Genomic DNA, 22,944 nt, shown 5'->3' on the forward strand with positions numbered 1-22,944 from the left:
TGGATCCGTCTGTATTAAAGTAACCTACGGTCACGGATCACGGACACGGATGCCAATCTTGTGTGCATCCGTGTTCTTTCACGGACCCATTGACTTGAATGGGTCCGTGAACCGTTGTCTGTCAAAAAAATAGGACAGGTCATATTTTTTTGACGGACAGGATACACGGATCACGGTCTCGGCTGCAAAACGGTGCATTTTCCGATTTTTCCACGGACCCATTGAAAGTCAATGGGTCCGCGAAAAAAAACGGAAAACGGCACAACGTCCACGGATGCACACAACGGTCGTGTGCATGAGGCCTAAGTGAGAGTGCCAGCAGACATTAGCATATTCATTTTTAATATCTGTTTTTTGGGCAATAAGTCAGCTAGGTCACCCACATATATCCATATATCAATACTGGGGATCCACCTTAGGCATTATAACATTTAAAAAACACCTCTCTAGCTCCATGCCCATCATGTGTGGAAGCTCTGGAGGTCACCCTGATCTTTGTTTACAAGCAGCCAGCACGTGACTGCTGCAGCCAATCAGTAGCCTGAACAGTAACGTGCTCTACTACTGGCACCAGTGCTCAGTGATGGGAGTCATAATGCAAATAGTACGGCATGTGACTAGAGTTTCTGGGCTGGATCAATGGAATATTTCAGAGGTATTTTTTTGCTATTTTATAATGTATGCTGTTTTCACAAAGGTTGGATAACCCCTTCAATTTGGTCACCATTTACATATCTTGTTTGGACTCATGCCACCTGTAAATAGAGCCCTTGACAATACAGACCTTTATGTCAATGTCTTATATACTATAATTTATCTTTACTGCTTCATAGCTACCACTATCTTCAGCTATACCAAAAATAATGTAAGAAAAAGGACAAATTATTTGTATTACACCTGGAAGATATGACAAGTGGAACATTTCTGACCACTTGGTGAACCCTGATTAATTATAGCCGCCAGGATTTTTTTTTATAAATGCTGGATGGAGTAATGCTGGAACAAATAATATTTTATTTAAAGTAACTTTCAGCCTCATGCCAGCCATAGATGCAACGATTATTGTTAACTATCTAAACAATTTTAAAACCATAATTTAAAACCATAATCGCTGGTAGTAAAAATGCGTTACTGCTTTAAAAATGAAGACAACACCGTGAATCTCAACAGAGCACACACAGAAATTATGAGAGAACCAATCCCAACTGAACTGATACAAATGGATATTTCAGATCCCATTTTTCTTCCCAAAATATATGTTTTAAAATATATCAACTATGTGAATACTTTTGTGTTAATAAATACAAAATTATTTTGGGAGTGATAGCTTTATTGGCTAAGGATATGTTCGCATCTGTGGCAGCAGATCCGGCAGGCTGTTCTGGCAGAGAGCAACTTGGTGGATTTCCCTGGATCCGGCATTGCCGGATTCTACAATTCACCGTCGGATCCTCATTGACTATAATGGGGTCCGGCGGTGATCTGTTTTGGTCAGACAAAAACTATTGCAGGCAACGATTTTTGTCTGCCTGACAGCAAGCATTTGTGCCAGATCAGGTATACTGCAGATGAAAACGCACTCTAACCAGCACAAATCACATTGAAACATTTCAGAGCACAGAGGCTTCTTCTTCAGGCAAAATGACAAAGTAAAGTAAAACACTACCATAAACATGCTTAAGCCCCTTATATGCCATGTGTGCCTTTTCTTTTCAGTATTTTGGGGGTATGGAGCCCTTAGAGACAGGAGACCAAACCTTGCTTGGTCCCTTCACCTTTGATATTAGGTGGTTCGAACCTGTGCAGAGCTCCATACAAAACTGAATTTTTATCAAACAAGTGGGTTTGCCATTGACTCAAGGGTCAAGAAAATCACAGATGCAGGGAAATAAGCACCAAACTCTTCTATTCTGGGTAGTAAAACCCAGTATTCTATACTTTATGGTCCTAAATATACAAAAGTAACACTTCTTTTACTTCGATGTATAGTATACGCTGTTGGTACACACAAGACGAATAGCACTCCAGCCCTATAATATTTCTTTTTTTATTATTTATCCATCTTTTATTTTTTATGTTTTTTACAGACATGTCATTTGTTTGTATTACATATAACAGACTTCCATGTACTCTAGCTACATACCTAAGACAACCATAGTATGTCACAATTAGTATCTGGTCTACGTATTACCGAAGTTCACATTGAAATATGTCTCTATAACTCATAAGCTCTAAATTTGCTGACAGCTTCATCGCAACATGACAAGTTTTACCTAGAGAATGTAACTTTTAGAACACTTTTAACTGCATTATATCATAGCTGTCAACGCAGTAATTCTGCAGAACAGTCCTAGAGAATACATATCCTTAAAATATCCAGCTGAAAGGGAAATTACAATGGCTGTAGTTTCAGATATAAAATATACCTAGATATTTACAATAATGCTCTGCCTCAGTCCTCCACCTTTTGTTTATGACTGGTATGAGCAATAACCACCAAAGAGTCCAGAGCGAAGAATGAATGCAGAAAAAGCTCAATAATGGTCATCTTGAAGCATATTACAATAACCACTTGAAGCAAGGGAGGGCACAGTTTAGTAACTACACTAGTGTCTCGAGGTGAGGGATTGTAGTAATATATCAGTAGAATGCCTTTGTGGAGGAACAAGAGCTTGTACGCCACTAATGTCCTGAATAAAGAGGTCCAGCCTAAGGCCAGAAACTTTTAGGTGCTTCTGTGTGCTTGTGTAGTTCGCATTTATTTCAGCCAATCCATGCTCAATGCTTGTGGTCTGTCACTGCTGTGTCCCACTATGTCGCTGCAATAACAAAATTATTTTCATAAAACCTGTGAATATTTAATTTTTTTATATGAGGTCCCTACATCGTTTTGTTTGCCATTGCAGAAAGTCTTGCTTTAAAACCAATAAACGTACCGCTTTCTGTCTCCAGCTACGCAACCTATGTGTCTCGATGGCAACAAACAAATCTTGAATTTTGTTTGATCCCCATCTCTTGCTAACCCTTACCTAGACAATAGAAAGGGGTAGATGGAAGTGAGTAAGGGTCCTTTTAAATTCGTAATGAGCACCAATCAACAACATAGCAAATCAATTGGGACTCATTTAAAGGGGTATTCCAGTGGCATCATTTTGAATAAAAATGGGCTTGGAGAGGGCTAAAATAAACTGTGAGTACCTACTTTACTAATTCCCCACTGATGGATAAGGTAAGTATTCAATGTTTCCTATTTTAGCCCTCTCTCATCCCATTTTTTATTTCAAATCATGCATTTAAGGACCTTTAAAAAATTAGGCATTTACATGAGCAGATAATTGCCTAAATGAATAGCTCACACGAACGTTCAGATATCATACTCTTCAGCACATCCCTGTTAATATGGGGCGATGGGCTGCCGACAAAAGATAATTTCTAAGCCAATATAAAATCCAATCAGCCAAGAGATGAGCGTTTGTTTGTCAGCTGATCACTGGGAATTTCACACAGACCAGTGTCTGGAAATTAAAGTTCCTTTTGGCTGATAATCAGCCCGTGTAAAAGGTCCTTAATACAGGATTGCAGGAACAGACTACACATAGGGTTTTCTAGTATTCTGTAAACATGGAGACGCTTAGGTTGGCATATGAGCAGTACAATTTTACAGTTAGCAAATACAGTTATAAATCTAATTCTAACTGTACAATTATAGAATTTTAGATATTTTTAATCAGAATAGCTACACATCTGATTAATTTTGAAGTTTAGATTTACTTTTTTTTTTTTTTTACAAAAGTCCTCATATCATTGAGGTGCAATTAAAACTGATGAAAACAGACCACATGAATGGAATACTTCAGAAGGTCAGTCTGATCCCTTACAGAAGCTGTCCTAAATTCATTCCAGACCATCTGAAGATTCTGAATTAGAAAGGAGTCTGAGACTAGTTTTTAGGTTCTACTAGTCCACTGGGATCTATAGATCATCCAGATTCAAGGACTATTGTATTAATCCTTATTGATTTACAAAAATTCCTTTTTAGATTTCTATGTCACCTTTTCCTATGGTCATTTTTGGAATATACTATAATTTGCTGTGTGTTACTAAATACACTATATTATATTAATAATACAATCATGACTATTAGTGAGACCCTCCAATTTCCTTTGGTGGATTCAGTGAACCCCAGTTATAAGCATAAGTTCATAAGTACAGACCTGGTATGTGAAATAAGAGCTGCACATTTTCTCATCCTGACCATATGACCATTTTGCCTATAAAGGGTGGACCTTAATGCACAATCATTAAGTTTCCTTGCTGAACAATAGTCTCTTGACCTTATTTTTAGACACCGTCTGGCTTTCTATGTAGTACTGCAAATCACAAAGAAACAGCATGCAGAAAATAAATGTGTCTATATGAGCCTAGAACAAACAAGAGAGTAATTCATATATGGACCTATAGACTAGCAGATAAAATGCAGGACAAGTCTGGGATATTGAGCATATATAAGGAAACATGTACAGTATGATAAGAATGCTAGTGGAAGCCAAAGAGCAAAATGTGATCCAGTCGTAGAGCTGGAGAAAACTCCAGACTGTTATAGATATCTTGATTTGTAAATCTGTGGGGTACATCCAAACTTTGAGTCCAAAAAGCACAGGTTTCACACTGATACTTGGAGGGCACAGTCATATAATGAAAGATTTATTGCCCTTCCAGCAATTTTCACATTTTCCAGTTTATGATCTACAGAAATGAAAATTCTGTTTTGAAAACAAAAGTACCAGAAATGAGGTACCAAACTACTGGTTAAATGTTAAAAGGTAGAGTAACATCACTTGGACTCTCGGCATACAAATAAGTTAAAGGGAAGGGAAGAAAGCTGGAGGCCCTGCTTCCGCGACACCTAGTAATCTCTTGTTACGGGTCACGTTAATATTGGACTCATCTCTCTCTCATCTAAATACCTCTATTAAAATCAATTAATATTTAAGGATGTATTCATGAGAAAGGGATCTACAATGTTGAGTGACAGCCTATGGCAAAGTTTCAATCATGCTTTCAAATTTAAATGAGAGCACTTTCAAATGTTTGCTATGAGCCCCAGAATTTTAAAGTAATACCCCTGCCAGTCACAATTGAAGTGGTTAGTTTATACACTGTTCACCTCTGGGATCCCCCTCTCAGGATAACAGGGAACCTTTAATGGCTTACAACAACTCGATCCAGCCAAGAAAAAACTCCCATTTGAAGTCTAAGAGAGTCATTAGTTAGGGGGCCAGGTGAGTTCTGGCTTCTAGACATGAGATGGAGACCTCCACCAATTTTATTTTCCCGGTATAGAGGGGGATTCTGAGTCTGTGATCCCCAGTAGGATATATGGCCAAGGGTTCTCCAGATTTGTCTACATTTACCGCAATACTGCATCACGTCAGCATAAACAAATCCATAGAACGTAAACATAAAGGTGCACCCTGCATTGGCCTTTTATACCAATTTCCACAAAGAGTTTGTTTATACATATATATATATATATATATATATACACACACTCACCTAAAGAATTATTAGGAACACCATACTAATACGGTGTTGGACCCCCTTTTGCCTTCAGAACTGCCTTAATTCTACGTGGCATTGATTCAACAAGGTGCTGATAGCATTCTTTAGAAATGTTGGCCCATATTGATAGGATAGCATCTTGCAGTTGATGGAGATTTGAGGGATGCACATCCAGGGCACGAAACTCCACCACATCCCAAAGATGCTCTATTGGGTTGAGATCTGGTGACTGTGGGGGCCATTTTAGTACAGTGAACTCATTGTCATGTTCAAGAAACCAATTTGAAATGATTCGAGCTTTGTGACATGGTGCATTATCCTGCTGGAAGTAGCCATCAATGGATGGATACATGTTCTCATTCTGTTTTCGCCAAATTCGGACTCTACCATTTGAATGTCTCAACAGAAATCGAGACTCATCAGACCAGGCAACATTTTTCCAGTCTTCAACAGTCCAATTTTGGTGAGCTCGTGCAAATTGTAGCCTCTTTTTCCTATTTGTAGTGGAGATGAGTGGTACCCGGTGGGGTCTTCTGCTGTTGTAGCCCATCCGCCTCAAGGTTGTGCGTGTTGTGGCTTCACAAATGCTTTGCTGCATACCTCGGTTGTAACGAGTGGTTATTTCAGTCAACGTTGCTCTTCTATCAGCTTGAATCAGTCGACCCATTCTCCTCTGACCTCTAGCATCCACAAGGCATTTTTGCCCACAGGACTGCCGCATACTGGATGTTTTTCCCTTTTCACACCATTCTTTGTAAACCCTAGAAATGGTTGTGCGTGAAAATCCCAGTAACTGAGCAGATTGTGAAATACTCAGACCGGCCCGTCTGGCACCAACAACCATGCCACGCTCAAAATTGCTTAAATCTCCTTTCTTTCCCATTCTGACATTCAGTTTGGAGTTCAGGAGATTGTCTTGACCAGGACCACCCCCCTAAATGCATTGAAGCAACTGCCATGTGATTGGTTGACTAGATAATTGCATTAATGAGAAATAGAACAGGTGTTCCTAATAATTCTTTAGGCGAGTGTATATATATATATATATATACAGTGAAAATAAAAAAAGTCTACACACCCTTGTTAAAATGTCAGGTTTCTGTGATGTAAAAAAAATGAGACAAAGATAAATCATTTCAGAACTTTTTCCACCTTTAATGTGACCTATAAACTGTACAACTCAATTGAAAAACAAACTGAAATCTTTTAGGTAGAGGGAAAAAAAATCATAAAAAGAGAGAAGGGTGGCCGTATATCAGTCATTACCTTAATATACAGTATATATATATTTTTTTTATTGTTCTCCCCATATGTATAAAAAAAAAAGAAAAGCTTTAATTGCTATAGTGCATAGTAGTTGAAGCAACTTTGCAAATTATTTATTTTATTAGAAATCTACTGTTTTGTGTCTGCAGCTCCAATGTAGTGTTGAGCGTGAATATTTAAATAGCGAATATTATTCGCGAATATCGCAACTTCGAAAGTTCGCAAATATTTCGAAATATAGTGCTATATATTCGTTATAGCGAATATTCGTCATTTTTTCCCATCTGAACAATGAACACATGATTCCTCCCTGCTTCTTGCTTATGGGCCAATGAGTCATTGGCCCACAAGCAACTTTAGCAGGGAGGAATCATGATGACTTTAGATGGAAAAAAATGACGAATATTCGAAAAAACTAATATATAGCACTATAGCGAATATATTAGTTTTTTAGAATATTCGTCTTTTTTTTATCCTGTACAATTGTTCCGGCAGACTCCTCCCCGACAAGCGTCCCCGTCACCATGGGAACGCCTGGTGGTTAGAATATACCATCGGATTAGAGTTTTCACGATCTGAGTGAGATCGTGAAAACTCAGATACGATGGTATATTCTAACCCCCCCAGGCGTTCTTATGGTGACGGGGACTCTTGTCGGGGAGGAGTCTGCGAATATAATGAGGCAGTAAGGTGCCCAGAGGGGCGTTATTTTCATTCAAAAGGTGCCCAGGAACGCCCTTGACTGCCCAGGAATGCCCTCGAGTTCCCAGGTCATACACTATGCCCCCAGCCTTGCCATTGCTGTCACGCCCCCTCCCCATCCCGGTTATGTCGCTAGTCCCCGATAACCCCGCCTACCCTTTCCCTTTAGCTTCACCAACAGGCCCAGGACCTGCGCTCTTCCAGTTTAACTGAGGGAATCAGCCTCAACTGTTTCCCTGGGCATGCGCTGAGCCCAGTGACGTTTTTGGCACATGCCCATTGAAACAGTTGAGGCTGATTCCCTCAGTTAAACTGGAAGAGCGCAGGTCCTGTGCCTGTTGGTGAAGCTGAAGGGAAAGGGTAGGCAGGGTTATCCGCTACTAGCGATGTAACCGGGATGGGGGGGGGGGGCGTGACAGCAATGGCAAGGCTGGGGGCGTAGTGTATGAGAGAAGAAAGAGGCGTGCTTGGGCTCTGTAGGGGGGGGCGGACCTGGGCACTCGAGGGTGTTCCTGGGAACCTTTTGAATGAAAATACCGCCCCTCTGGGCACCTTACTGCCTCATTATATTTGCATACTCCTCCCTGATAAGCATCCTCGTCACCATGGTGACGGGGACGCTTGTCGGAGAGGAGTATGCCAGAACAACTGTACAGGATAAAAAAAAAGACGAATATTCTAAAAAATGAATATATTCGCTATAGTGCTAAATATTAGTTTTTTTGAATATTTGTCATTTTTTTCTACCTGTATAGTTGTTTCACTTTGGCATACTACTCCCTGACAAGCGTTCCCGTCACCATGGGAACGCCTGAGTGAGATCATGAAAACTCAGAAAAAAATGACGAATATTCGAAAAAAATATATATAGCATGAATATAGTGCTATATATTAGTTTTTAGAATATTCGCGAATATAAAGAATATTCTACAAAACATTCGCGAAATATCGCGAATATAAATATAGCCCCTGCAGCTCATCACTACTCCAATGCAGATGTTTGTGTCTTCATAGCTACAGATAGTATGCAGATTCTCTGCTCTATGAAAATTAGATAATTGCAAATAGTTTTCCTACACAAGAAAACCCCTTTAAAAAGGCAACCTCACAGTAGATGAGAGAAGAAACAAGGTCTGCACACTACTCTTTACAAGGTAAATGTAAATTCATTAGAATGCCAATAACGCGTTTTGGAGCTGCACAGGCTCCTTCTTCAGATTACATCCGGGGGGATGTGATCTGAAGGAGCCTGTCAGGCTTAGAAACGCGTTATCATAAACATTCCAATAAACGTACACTTAACTTGTGAAGAGTAGCGCGCAGACCTTGTTTCTTCTCTCATCTACTGTGCTGTATGTCGACCCGCCGGGGATCCAATCAGGATGCGCTGCAAGCTCATAGCCATTTATATCTGCCTTGAAGAGCATTGTGCCTCTCTGCACAACCTCTAGAGGTAAGTGTCCCAGCTACCCTCTCTCTCTCTACTAATCGAAACGGTCCTCCCTATGGCTGCATCTCTTCTTATGTTTTCCTTTTTAAAGGGAACCTGTCACCTTGAAAATGCAATGTGAGCTACAGGCACCATATTCTAGAGAAGCAGGAGCTGAGCAGATTGTTATATAGTTTTTTTGGGAAGGATTCAGTAAAACTTGTAATTTATTCATTTAATTTCCTGCTCTGGGCTTTGAAGTCCAGGAGGCGGTCCTATCAGTGACTAACAGCCTTCCCTCTATGACTGTGTATACAGAGATAGCTGTCAATCTCTGATAGCTCCACCTCCTTGACTTCAAAGCCCAGAGCAGGAATTTAAATGAATACATTACAAGTTTTACTGAATCTTTCCCAAAAAAAAATATATGAATCTGCTCAGCTCCTCCTGCTTTATAACATGCTGCCTGCAGATTATTTAGCATTATCATGGTGACAGCTTCCCTTTAACTGTACCTGTAGATGGTTCTTTTTAACACATACCCAGCTGTCACTGTGAACTTTTTTTTTTTTATAATAAGTTTTATTTAGAAATATAAATTTACAATTCAAGGAGGTTAGGAACTTTTCTCCTCAATAAAGGAAAGAGTAAACATAGTATAACATAAGTACACAGTCGGTCACCATCAAGTGCATAATTCAAACGTAGAGAAGGGTGGCCGTATATCAGTCATTACCTTAATCATTTCCAAAATCTCTGATCTTCTCTATGTCTCTCTGGGTCGGGTCCGTCCCTTCGTATGGACCAAGGGGCAAGATATAGAAAACCAGAAACCTAGCTTGGATTATTATGTTGTGTGGAATCCTCCTTATTTAGGAGTGACTAACGTTCCCCTGTCATTCTCACTGCCCCTTTGTTTCCAGTCTTTCCAGACCTTCACAAAACTATAGTTGTTGCGTAGTTCCCACGAGGAGATTTCCTCAAATCTATATACCTGATCTACTTGGAGATGAGGCATAAACTATTGGTTGACAAAAAAAACATCAACTCTCTTGACTTTCTCCGAGCATACATTTCCCAACACATACACCTGGGAGACTTGACCCGCCCCGAAGTCTGGTCAATGTGAACTTTGAACTTGATTGTTAGAAAAGATTTTTAGGAAGTGAGGGTTAAAATCCCAGGATTAAATCACACTTTCAGCGATGACATGGTTAAATGAACCTTCTGTCTAGAAACCTGGAAAATAAGGAACTGTCACGGCTGAGGATGGGGGAAATCCTCAGCCGTGCAATGCCAGATGCTGTAGGCCTACTCGGCCAGGAGAACAGGATAGGGAGCAGGTCACCTCCTAACAGCGTCCCTACCCTGACCCTAACTCCTAACTGCATGGGCCGACCTTAAAGGTAGGAGGACCCATGCGCAGGAACCTCGGATCCCTAACTCACCCTCCGTCCGGTCCCTGCGCTAGGAGTCAGGGTAAGACGACCTACTCCTCCTAGACGCGGAGGAGCAGGAGTCTCACTGGCCAAGCTGTTGGGAAAAAGGGGAACACAAACAGTTTTACGGGTATGGCAGGCGAACTAGAAGTTCCTCCAACCTGCCACAGCCTTGCTGACTGGATCCCTGAGCAACAGGAATCCAGAACCGTAAACTGCACAAAAGTGACAAGGAAGGTCCCAACAGAACATCACATACAACATGACATACAAGAAGGCATAAACATAAACTTAAACTTAAATCTATGACCAAAGTGGTGGCTCTCACAGGCAGATGGAAAAACACAGGAGGCTGCTATCAGCAAGCATGCTGAAGCAACCTCCTGAGCCCTGCCACAGAGAGAGGTTATATAGGCCCAAAGTGGCCACACCCAAAGGAAGGACACACCCAGTGACATCACACACACACACTGGGAAGGGAGTTAACCCTAAACACACCACAGAAGGGAAACTCACAAAAAGGAAAAGTGTCCAACAGATCACACTGTGGCCGTTGCCATAAGCAACGACATGGGTGGCACACGTGTCCAGGGAGTCAGCCCGAAGGCCGGGACACTGCCACCACATGTACATAATACCACCTAAGGTTGCCACGGGTAACCACAGTGCGGGGAATGATGTCCGTGCGCACACAAACATAAAACACAGTGCACACCAGACATACAAACGTGCATCCAAAACAACTCCCCGGGAACCGCACGCAAGGCTGTTGTCCGCGGCAACCGCACCGAGGCCAACTACATAATGCCTCAGCTGCGGTTGACACAACAACCAAAACCGCGGGCAACTGTATGCGACTCCCAAGGAGTCACGACCATAACCGTGGCCGTGACAGGAACATTTCTACTGAGCATTATAGCCCGGCTGTCCTATAGAGAGCTGCATGCAATTAATATTTTCTCTAAGTTGTTACATAATCTTAGCTGTTACATAATCTATAGAAAACACGAGCAGCTATTTAACATACTACATCTGAAAATCATTGATCGCCTCTGGCTGTGTACTGTTAAAAACAGTGTTATCCTTTAGTTGAATATGTTAACTTAGCTTAATGTGCAATTATTATCACATATTCTTCAAGGACAACCCACCTTAAGGGTGCATTTACACGTCCGTAAGTGTTTTGCTGTCCGAAAATTGTGGATCTGAAAAACACAGATTAATGACCGTGTGCATTCCACATTTTGCGGACCGCACGTGGCCGGCGCTACATAAAGAATGCCTATTCTTGTCTGCGATTGTTGACAAGAATAAGACATGCTCTATAATGGAACAATGCACAGCACACACAGCATTAAAATGAATGTGTCTGCACCCGTTCCGTTGCCGTCGTGTGAATGCACTCTTAATTAAAGGGTTTGTCCACTTTGGACAATTCCTCTTTATGAGAACAGACTCTCAACCATGGGCCTGGACCCCCAAACAACTATAACCAAGGGGGAACTAAGCAAAAAATGTTCAGTTTTTCTACAGCGCCAACAGAGGTAAAGTGTAGCATTTCATGGTTCACATTAAAATTAATAAAAGTTCCATTTAATGAATTTTCACTATGTAATTATTATTTTAATCATAAAGAGCTCCACACATGATCAGACTATCCATATCTGCTGTACAGTAATTAAAGCCAGGCTGTGTAGACATACAAACACCACACTTGGCCATACACTAGCCAAGAGCTATTCATAGACACCAACAGTCCTGGATTCGCTGTTATTGTCTTGACTTTTCAGAAGGAATCCTGGAAAATTCAACTTGTCTCATCTCAGAAATAAGCAGGGATTTTGCAAACCCTGCCTAGAGGTGGGTGTTCTCGGGTGAGTTTGGGACAGGCCAGAGACAGGACTTAAATGATCCTGTTTTACCAAAAAGTTGGTAAGCATGCGATCCTCCTGACTATTCCTCCATCTGTCAGCACCATTTGCATCCTATTATGTAGCAGCTTCTTGAATGGAAGATATAGACACTGCTGACAGATTCTTTAAACAAGTTTCCTTAATTTTAAGTTGTATAGACCTTTCAGTTCAGTTTGTAACATCCTTTATTTAACTCTGTGGTCTGTAATTCTAGATGTCTACTCTGGTCCTATGACCCCATTCACCGCACACGACGGCCCTTCCTTCGACGTCTCATCCGCTGCTCTACTTTTCTGTCTTCTGGTCAGTGGAGTTTCAGAACATGTCACCACCATACTGATTTGTATGGTCAGTCAGTATGTGCTGCTAGAATCCTTCCCATGGTCATGGTGCATGCACTCTTTACAGAGGGTCCAGAAGACCAGTGGGTGTGAAGTTACTGGACGGACCATCTTGCGGAGTGGACATGGTCATGTGACCGAAATAGAGATCTAGTGATAGAGACCACAAAGGTACTCTGAAGTGTGGCTCGCCCCTTCTCCCGACACATGCGTCTGTGCTTAGACTCTGGAGTTCTCCCTGCCCTGGGACTTTGGACATTTCTCCGCTGCTTTTTCTCAGTACACATGTACAGTGTTCGGATGTTTAGGAATTTACTCCTCCACAAGTCACTTGTATATATGAATGTAGATTGTGAGTTCTGGCATATAAACACTAGGGGATTCATTCTTCACATGGGTATGATAGTAAATTATATACGTGTATTATTACATTATTTAATATCATTTTATTTTATTGGTTTATATTAAAAAGGGGCAATATTTACATTAATATGAATGTACATTAGATATAGTTTCATAGATATGAATAGTTATTATACATACGTATGCCTTCATTAAACAGAAAGCCATTTTCTTGTTATGCCAAAAGGCCGGAAGAGAAGAGAAGCAGTACAGAGGTATATGAATAACCATCTTTTTATTTATTAATCATATTTTACATGTGTTGCCCCTATTGACCAATATACACTGCTCAAAAAAATAAAGGGAACACTTAAACAACACAATGTAACTCCAAGTTAATCACACTTCTGTGAAATCAAACTGTCCACTTAGGAAGCAACACTGAGTGACAATCAATTTCACATGCTGTTGTGCAAATGGGATTGACAACAGGTGGAAATTATAGGCAATTAGCAAGACACCCCCAATAAAGGAGTGGTTCTGCAGGTGGTGACCACAGACCACTTCTCAGTTCCTATGCTTCCTGGCTGATGTTTTGGTCACTTTTGAATGCTGGCAGTGCTTTCACTCTAGTGGTAGCATGAGACGGAGTATACAACCCACAAAAGTGGCTCAGGTAGTGCAGCTTATCCAGGATGGCACATCAATGCGAGCTGTGGCAAGAAGGTTTGCTGTGTCTGTCAGCGTAGTGTCCAGAGCATGGAGGCATTACCAGGAGACAGGCCAGTACATCAGGAGGAGGCCGTAGGAGGGCAACAACCCAGCAGCAGGACCGCTACCTCCGCCTTTGTGCAAGGAGGAACAGGAGGAGCACTGCCAGAGCCCTGCAAAATGACCTCCAGCAGGCCACAAATGTGCATGTGTCTGCTCAAACGGTCAGAAACAGACTCCATGAGGGTGATATGAGGGCCCGACGTCCACAGGTGGGGGTTGTGCTTACAGCCCAACACTGTGCAGGACGTTTGTCATTTGCCAGAGAACACCAAGATTGGCAAATTCGCCACTGGCACCCTGTGCTCTTTACAGATGAAAGCAGGTTCACACTGAGCACATGCGACGTTCGTGACAAAGTCTGGAGACGCCGTGGAGAACGTTCTGCTGCCTGCAACATCCTCCAGCATGACCGGTTTGGCATTGGGTCAGTAATGGTGTGGGGTGGCATTTCTTTGGAGGGCCGCATAGCCCTGCATGTGCTCGCCAAAGGTAGCCTGACTGCCATTAGGTACCGAGATGAGATCCTCAGACCCCTTGTGAGACCATATGCTGGTGCGGTTGGCCCTGGGTTCCTCCTGATGCAAGACAATGCTAGACCTCATGTGGCTGGAGTGTGTCAGCAGTTCCTGCAAGACGAAGGCATTGATGCTATGGACTGGCCCGCCCATTCCCCAGACCTGAATCCAATTGAGCACATCTGGGACATCATGTCTCGCTCTATCCACCAACGTCACGTTGCACCACAGACTGTCCAGGAGTTGGCAGATGCTTTAGTCCAGGTCTGGGAGGAGATCCCTCAGGAGACCGTCCGCCACCTCATCAGGAGCATGCACAGGCGTTGTAGGGAGGTTATACAGGCACGTGGAGGCCACAGACACTACTGAGCCTCATTTTGACTTGTTTTAAGGACATTACATCAAAGTTGGATCAGACTGTAGTGTGTTTTTCCACTTTAATTTTGAGTGTGACTCCAAATCCAGACCTCCATGGGTTGAAAAATTTGATTTCCATTTTTTTATTTTTGTGTGATTTTGTTGTCAGCACATTCAACTATGTAAAGAACAAAGTATTTCAGAAGAATATTTAATTCAGATCTAGGATGTGTTATTTTTGTGTTCCCTTTATTTTTTTGGGCAGTGTATATCGAATAAATTATCAATTATTGAAACTTTAATTGGAGTGGTGTGGTAGGATTACTGAAGCGTCCCTTATTGTTTACCCAAGTACCATATCTAGTAATGACATTATTATTTAATAAATCATGTGAGTTTATGATCTTATCAATCATGTATAATTATGAATTTGTGATCCTAGCGTAAATGAATTAAATAAAAAACAATAAAAATATAATTATTTGTCCATTTTGTTTCCGTTGGTTACAATTAAAGAGTGAAAAACGATGATTGAGGAGGAGGGAGGGAGGGAAAACGGTTATTCTCCGAATAAAGAGCACTCCCTTTTACTTTTTTGGACATACAATAAATGTTATTACTAAGTTATCATTTCAAAAGCTTTCTATAAGCCAAAATGGCAAAGTGAATTATAGCGGTAATACACAGACTGAAGAAAGATGAATAATAAAATTCCCATGAACAAATCCTAGGGTTGAGGAGATGACCTCTGTAAATACGGTAACATTGTGCATGTATGTAGTGCTCAGGTACAGGAAGGCCAATGTATGCAACTTGTCCTGAGATCCACAGACACAGGGATGTAAGCAACTCAGCCATGTCCTTCACGCGAGTCCCTCTTGGGGACAGACTATTTTATACGTGTGTTTTGTAAAAGAGCATTTCCCTCACAGAATATATTCTTTTTTTTTTGTTAGAACATAACACAAACATTTCCATTCTGAATTTTAACCCTTTCATCCCCAGAGGTTTTTTTTTGCTTTTGCGTTTTCGTTTTGACCTCCCTGCTTTCCCAGAGCCATAACTTTTTTATTTTTCTGTTCACATAGCTGTAGGAGGGCTTGTTTTTTGCAGGACAATTTGTACTTTCCAACGCCACCATTTAATTTTGCATATCATGTAGTGGGAAGCAGGGAAAAAATTCCAAATGGGGTGAAATTGCCAAAAAAAAACAATTCTGCCACAGTTTTATGGGTTTTCTATTTACAACGTTTAATGTACAATAAAACTGACCAGTTACTTTCATTCTACAGGTCAGTACGAATCCAGCGATATTTTATATGTATAAGTTTTATTGCGTTTTGATGTGACAAAATAATTAAAAAGTTGGAAAAAAATCTGTTTTATTTTTTCATCGCCATATTTTGACCACTATAACTTTTAGGTATTTATGTGTACGGAGCTGTATGGGGGCTAATTGTTTGCGGGGCGATCTGAACCTTTTATTGATACCTTTCTGGGGTGTGTATGACTTTTTGATTACTTTTCATTTATTTATTTTTGTAGAAAATGAAGCGACCAAAAACGGCGAATCGGACATTTTTACGCTTTTTTCCCGTTTAGCTGTTTGCCGTATAGGGAAGATATTTTTATACTATGGGCGTTTTCACACATGGCGATACCCATGATGTGTATTTATTTTATTTTTTTGGTTCTTTTATTTTTATTTTGGTGACAGTAGGGTGATTTGAATTTTTTTATTTTTTTATTTTGAAAAACTTTATTTATCATTAGATTGCTATTCTCCTAGACCTCAATGCACTAGCATTGGAGTCTATGAGAAAATTGCTAGTTTCCTATGGTGCCCTATTACAGGCAAGAGCTCTATAGGAAATACTATATAGCAGCCTAATGTCATTCCCAAAGACAGGGGCTGCTGAACACACGTTGTGGTTCCTCCGATGACCGCACGGGGGAGTCGGTGTTTCATGCACTCAGATGCCATGGTCAGGATTGACCACGGCATCTGAGAGTTAAATGTCCACGATCGGCATTACTGCTGGTTGCGAACATTAGCCGCCGGTGTCTACTATAAAAAACAGCAGGTCACCCACAGCTATGGCACTCTCTCCGCTCAGGAGCGGGCACCATCTTTAAAGACCCGGCCAGCGGCGTACTAGTACGGCGCTGGTCGGGCAACGGTTAGAAAATGGTGTCCAATATGTGCAGATAAGTTTTCCCCTCCCTCCGAAGTAGGGATTCCTGACTGAAATGTCTTGGAATTAATGGGCTGTCTCACTTCAGCAAACTGCATTTATCATGTAGAGAAAGCTAATATGACACTTACTAATGTATTGTGATTGTCCATATTAATTCATTTTTGTATTGTATTATACACTGCTCTAATCGAGGGGTTACGACCACCACTGCAGCACAGATACAAGGTGGCCAGGGCAGGAACTGCTGCGCATGCGTGCTCCCACAATCCCAGCCACCTTTTCCTATAGTGTGCAAGCACGGCCGCCACTGCTGGATTGGTGGGTGGTTATAACCCCTGGATACGAGCAGTGTCTAAAGTGATGGAAAAATTTATCAAGTCAGAAAAAGAGGCAATATGGACAATCACAATACATTAGTAAATGCCTTGTATTAAGTTTGTCTATATGAGAAATGCCATGCCGAAGGGAGACAACCCCTTTAATCATGTGACACAAGTGACATTACTGCTCACCACATGTTATATTTTACAGTAGTGACATCATTGCTCTCCAAACATCCCTGATGACATTACCACTTACCACATAAGAAGAGACAGCTGAGAACATAAACGCCGTCCTGAACTACGTGCAAGAACACCAATTAAATGAATCACACCTTCCACAAGACAAGTGGAGTAGTCACTCGGAGACCTGCAATGTAAACGGCAATAAATAAGCGTCAGGTTATATGTGCTGTACGGCCAGGCATTAATATCACGTTGACTCTATCAGTACTTTACTGGCTTATTTCAGCTGATGATTTTGTTTTTCTATCTTGCCTCTTTCCCTTGTGTAAAGAGATGAGAAAAATAGACTACAATTTAATGAATATGTAAGTTTGAAATTGTTAAGGCTCATAAGTTAAAACCATCTTCAAGGGAAAAAAACGGAGAAAATCAGTCTACCAATGTAATAAAATCAGTTATGGAGTCCAAGAGTGTGGTGTCTGGTGTTGCCTAGCAACATGTGCAGTAGTTGGTGGGTGACTACAATGGAATTCCATTAATCTGTGGGGACCAGCGCAGTCACCTATCTGCCTATAGCAGGGAGTGTGCCTTCAAAAATTTGGCACCCTTTCTGTCGCCTTGCAAACCTGGAGTCCAGGGTTTGAATTCAATCAAGGACGACCTCTGCATGGAATTTGTATGTTCTCCGCATGTTTGGGTTTTCTCATGGTATCCAGTTTCTGACTGAACTCTAAAAACATACTGATAAGAAATGTAGATTGTGACCCCACTGAGGACAGTAAGTGATGCCAATGTCTGTAAAACACTGTGGAATACGTTGGAGCTGTTTAAAGGGTATCTATCAGCAGATTTGTACCTATGACACTGGCTGACCTGTTACATGTGCCCTCGGCAGCTAAAGACATCTGTGTTAGTCCCATATTCATATGTGCCCTCATTGCTGAGAAAAATTGTGTTTTAATGTATGAAAGTGAGCCTAGGAGTAATGGCAATGCCCCCATTGCTCCTAGAGGCTCGTTTGCATATATTAAAACAACATTGGACCAACACATCATGGGACCAACACAGATGTCTTCAGCTGCCAAGCGCACATGTAACAGGTCAGCCGGTGTCATAGGTATAAAACTGCTGGCAGATGCCCTTCAAGCAAGTGAAATGACTTAATGATGGCCACAAGTTTCTAATACTGATGAAGTTATGGTAAATTTTATAATAAATACATTTTCCATTTCAAAAAGGGCTTTGCCTGTTTATTTTGTTGCACAAAATATTAGTATAGCCTTTACATTCAGGCCCAAAACACAAATCAACCACTGCTCGCCTGAGCCCTAACTAAACATACAAGTCTTCCTGACTATACAAGTTGCTTACTACCAACCAACCAACCACGCAACTAAATCACATTAACATATGTTACATCACAGCAAGAGTAAATGTCCACTTCGAGGCTAGCAACCTCAGCAAGTCTCCCCGGGCAGGTTCTGTCTCCTCAGATGGCTCTCTCTCTCTAGTGCACACCTTGCACCTAAATAGCCAGTAATGAGCTGGACTGTGCTACAAAGATAACCTGTAATTGGCCAGAAAAGGAAGGAGTATATATCTATATAGGCTACATAAAGAATTCAGACATGACATCTATGAGAGACCAGTAATGGATCAGTAATAGTATCTGATCCTAACCGGTGAGCTTTAGCTTGAGAACCTTTGCCTACTTATATCTGGTAGACAAGCCTGTTTTAGGATATCCCTCATCACCAGATGTAGCTACAAATCACATTTCCTTTATAATATGTCGACTCCCTCTATCTTCTGCATCCAAGGTCACCTTGTTGGCCATGAATAGCACCAACTTCCTAGTTCCATAAGTTTTAAGAACGGAGTGGGTATGTACTGCATATTGTTAAGAGTCCATGCGTATTGTATATTGTTTAATTGTGCAATGTATAAGAGGTTATGATGTAACCTAGGGGTTGAAGCAGCATACAATCTTAGAACTCATATTCAGAATACATAGGTGGCGTGCATGTTTAAAACCATCAGGAAACATTCATTTCCAAGTAATTTCCCTTCTTGTTCCCTCTTCTATTCCTGCACTCATCCCCATGGGATGCTAAATAGGAAAGCATGACCTTGTGTGTACACACAGATAGCACTAGTGTGGGGGGGCTATTATGTTACTTTTCCGGATCCCCTCCTAGAGTGAGGTCATCTAGTAGAAACCTTACACCTTAGGTGCCATGTACAAGGTGGAGTTCCAAGTCTCACAGAAAATAGATAGAGTATGTAAGGCCAGTAGCAATTATGAATTCTTATTTATTAATACTGCATATAACTGAAACCACACTGAGTATTTCAGGGTCACAGTGCCAGGACATAATGCCCCAATGAACTCCAGTGTATAACAGTGGATATATACTGCGGTAAACATTTCCATCATAGCTAGAGATGAGCAAAGTTGTAAAAAATTTGATTCGTTGATTCGCCGAAGTTCGCCCAAAAAATTAGATTTGTTGCAAATTAATTTGTCACAAATCACTATAAATCAGGGAGAGCAGTATCAGCAGCAGCAGTGGAAGTAACAGAGTATCTAAGCCCTTGAGCCACTGTGACGTACCCATATGTCACGGTGGCAGAGGGAATGTATGGAGCAGTCTGTTGCAGTGAGCCCATTCCATACGCTGGCAGGTGTATCATACAGCAGACACTCGGCCGCAATGACGGGGAATGGCAATCCCACCGAACCCCGTCATTTAACCACTCGGTGTTGATCACAGCAACTGGGAGGTAAGACAAAGGGGTAAGGCCCCTGCAGTGAAATCACGGGTCTCCGAAAAACTAAAATGCAGAAACAAAAATGGGCCCCGTACTATATGCTCTGAAAACAAAAACTTTAAAACAAACTGAGAATAAATATAAAATGTACACATTAACATTTGCTCTGTTCTGTCAAATAGAAAACTACTGAAATAATTTTTAACACAGTAGACATGAATCCCTTTAAAAACAGAATGATTTCCATATTCCAAGTATAAAAAAAATCTAAATCTATACAAATACTATGAACCGGATGGTATTTCACTTTAAAAATGTATTGAGGTTAAAACCAGATGGGCCGAACATGATGGATGGATCAAATATGGCCGCCGGATTATTGCCATAAGGTACAGGAGCCTGCAAACTAGTAGCAGCAATATAATATGTTAGCCAAACAGGGGCTATTGCTAGTATGGGGTTTGGCTGGTAGGGGCGTGCCACAATATGCAAATTATTTTTGGCCTGCAGTCTCTGGAAAATGCTGCTTTGTATAAGAATTAGATAATGGGGCCACATGGGGCCCAGAGTTGATTACTGAATACATTTTACCTCATAATTAAAGTTATACTTACCTTTATTTCTTGCATCCTAAAACTATATATGTCACAGCCAGACAGCTGAGAAACTCTGACAGGAGCCTTTCAGATCCTCCTCCTTGAATTTCTTTGTTTTGGTTGAGTTCCTCATCTCGTTAGTCTATCTCAGCTGTCATGCAGTTGGACTGATTGCTGCCCTTTAAGTTCCTCCCCAGAATGCAGTAGTGTGCGGCTTATACAACTTCCTGGAGTGTGTGTGCATGCTGTTCCTAGTTCTCAGTCCACAGTCCCCAGTCGTCTGCAAGATAAGTGCTGTTTATGTATTTATGATTTTCTGTTTTCTGGATCCAGGTGACCCTGACTCCCTCCGTGTCTGTGTAGGGAGCCGGTGGTCGTATCCCCTCACTATTGTAGGGTCTTCAGGTGTAAGATAGTTGAGGTACGTGGATATGCGCCCATCCACCTTTGGGGTGGTCGCATAGGCTGAGCAATAAGGGAGAGCGGCAGGTCTCATGCAGGGGTCTCCCTTTTGTTCCTTAGTTGTGGATCCAGTGAGTCATTGTTTATATTGTATTGTCTTGTTTCCTGTACACCATCCGTGACATTATAAGCCGCCAAAACCGTCTCAAGCATGGATCCGGTTTCACTTTTGGCTGAACGCCTCCAGGGTCTTTCATTGGAGGTAGCTGATCTCCGTAGGATTTTTTCTCAGTTTCAAGTGACCGGTTCAGCTTGCGTTCATGGAGTTTGTGCTGAGCCTAAGATCTCGCTCCCGGATACGTTCTCTGGGGGTAGTGAGAATTTTGTGCGTTTTAAAGAGGCTTGCAAACTCCATTTTCGCCTTCTTCCCCATTCCTCTGGTGATGAAGAACGGAGGGTGGGGATCATTGTATCGCTGCTCAGGGGTAACGCTCAGTCTTGGGCCTTTTCGCTACCGGAGGGGGCACGGCCCCTCCACTCAGTGGATGAATTCTTTTTAGCCCTGGGTCAGATATATGATGATCCGGATCGTATTGCTCTGGCTGAGTCTAAACTACGTCTGTTATGCCAGGGTAAACAATCCGCAGAGATATACTGCTCAGAATTTCGGAGATGGGCAGCTGATACTGGTTGGAATGATGCTGCACTCCGAAGTCAATTTTGCCAGGGTCTTTCAGAGGGATTGAAAGATGCATTTGCCTTTCATGAGAGGCCAATCTCCCTGGACTCTGCTATGTCTCAGGCCGTTCGTATTGACAGGCGTCTTAGTGAGGGAGGAGAGATCTCTCCTTCCTGTCATACTCAGTCCCGGGACAGTGCAGCGGTCTCTTTCTGTGCGCAGGGGTCTCAGTCACTGTCAGCCCCTTCTGAGCAGGAACCCATGCAGCTGGGGTTGATTGCCTCAGACAATAGAAGATTCAGCCCGCATGGGAGGGTTTGTTTTTGTTGTGGAGGTATAAATCATTTGGCAAATGTTTGTCCCTCTAGGAGATTCAGGCAGTTTTCTGGGAGTAATAAAGAGACAAAAAGGAAAAAATCTTTTAAAAATGTTCCGTCTGTTACTATTGGCAGGGTTGAGGCGGAAATTGAAGGTTTTCCGTTTGCTTGTAGTTCCCGTTTTGTCCTACCTGCTAGGGTGGCGCTAAAGAGCAAGAGCATTTTTTGTGAGTTTTTTGTGGATAGTGGAGCAGCTGTCAATCTCATTGATAATCAATTTGCAATAACTCATAGTTTCCAGGTATGCACTTTGGGAAAGGATATTCCTGTTTTTGCTATTGATTCCGCTCTACTTTCTCAGAAATCATTAAAGGGCATAGTTCACAATATCCGTTTAATTGTGAGTGATGCTCATGTTGAGGATGTGTCATGTTTCGTCCTTAGCGGTTTGCCTACTCCTCTAGTGTTGGGACTACCCTGGCTCACTAAACATAACCCCACCATTGATTGGCAAGCGAGGCAAATAAATGGTTGGAGTGACTTTTGCAGAGAGAATTGCCTCATAACATCTGTTTCTGAGGTTTCTACTAAGACTGTACCACCTTTCCTCTCTGAATTTTCGGATGTCTTCTCTGAGAGTGGAGTTCAGGATTTGCCTCCGCACAGGGAGTATGATTGCCCTATTAATCTCATCCCAGGCGCCAAGCTGCCTAAATCTCGTTTATACAATCTCTCCCAACCTGAGAGGGTCGCTATGCGTGCTTATATCTCTGAGAGTCTGAGAAAAGGACACATACGACCCTCAAAGTCACCTGTTGCCGCTGGCTTTTTCTT

General features: G+C 41.7%; 1 protein-coding gene across 2 annotated transcripts in view; it reads right to left on the reverse strand.

The window, feature by feature from the left end:
• CHRM1 (cholinergic receptor muscarinic 1) overlaps positions 1 to 22,944 on the reverse strand; it is a 235,336-nt gene that overhangs the window by 141,869 nt on the left and 70,523 nt on the right. Inside the window, exon 1 of one of the 2 annotated variants that reach the window (XM_040410400.1) lies at positions 17,418 to 17,495. The exons of the other annotated variant lie outside the window; for it this stretch is intronic. The gene's annotated coding sequence lies outside the window, so the exon portion shown is untranslated. Of the gene's footprint in view, positions 1 to 17,417; positions 17,496 to 22,944 lie in introns of those variants that run through there. 2 annotated transcript variants of the gene reach the window in all.

The sequence above is a fragment of the Bufo bufo genome, chromosome 10 (assembly GCF_905171765.1).
Source record: "Bufo bufo chromosome 10, aBufBuf1.1, whole genome shotgun sequence".
Taxonomy (NCBI): domain Eukaryota; kingdom Metazoa; phylum Chordata; class Amphibia; order Anura; family Bufonidae; genus Bufo; species Bufo bufo.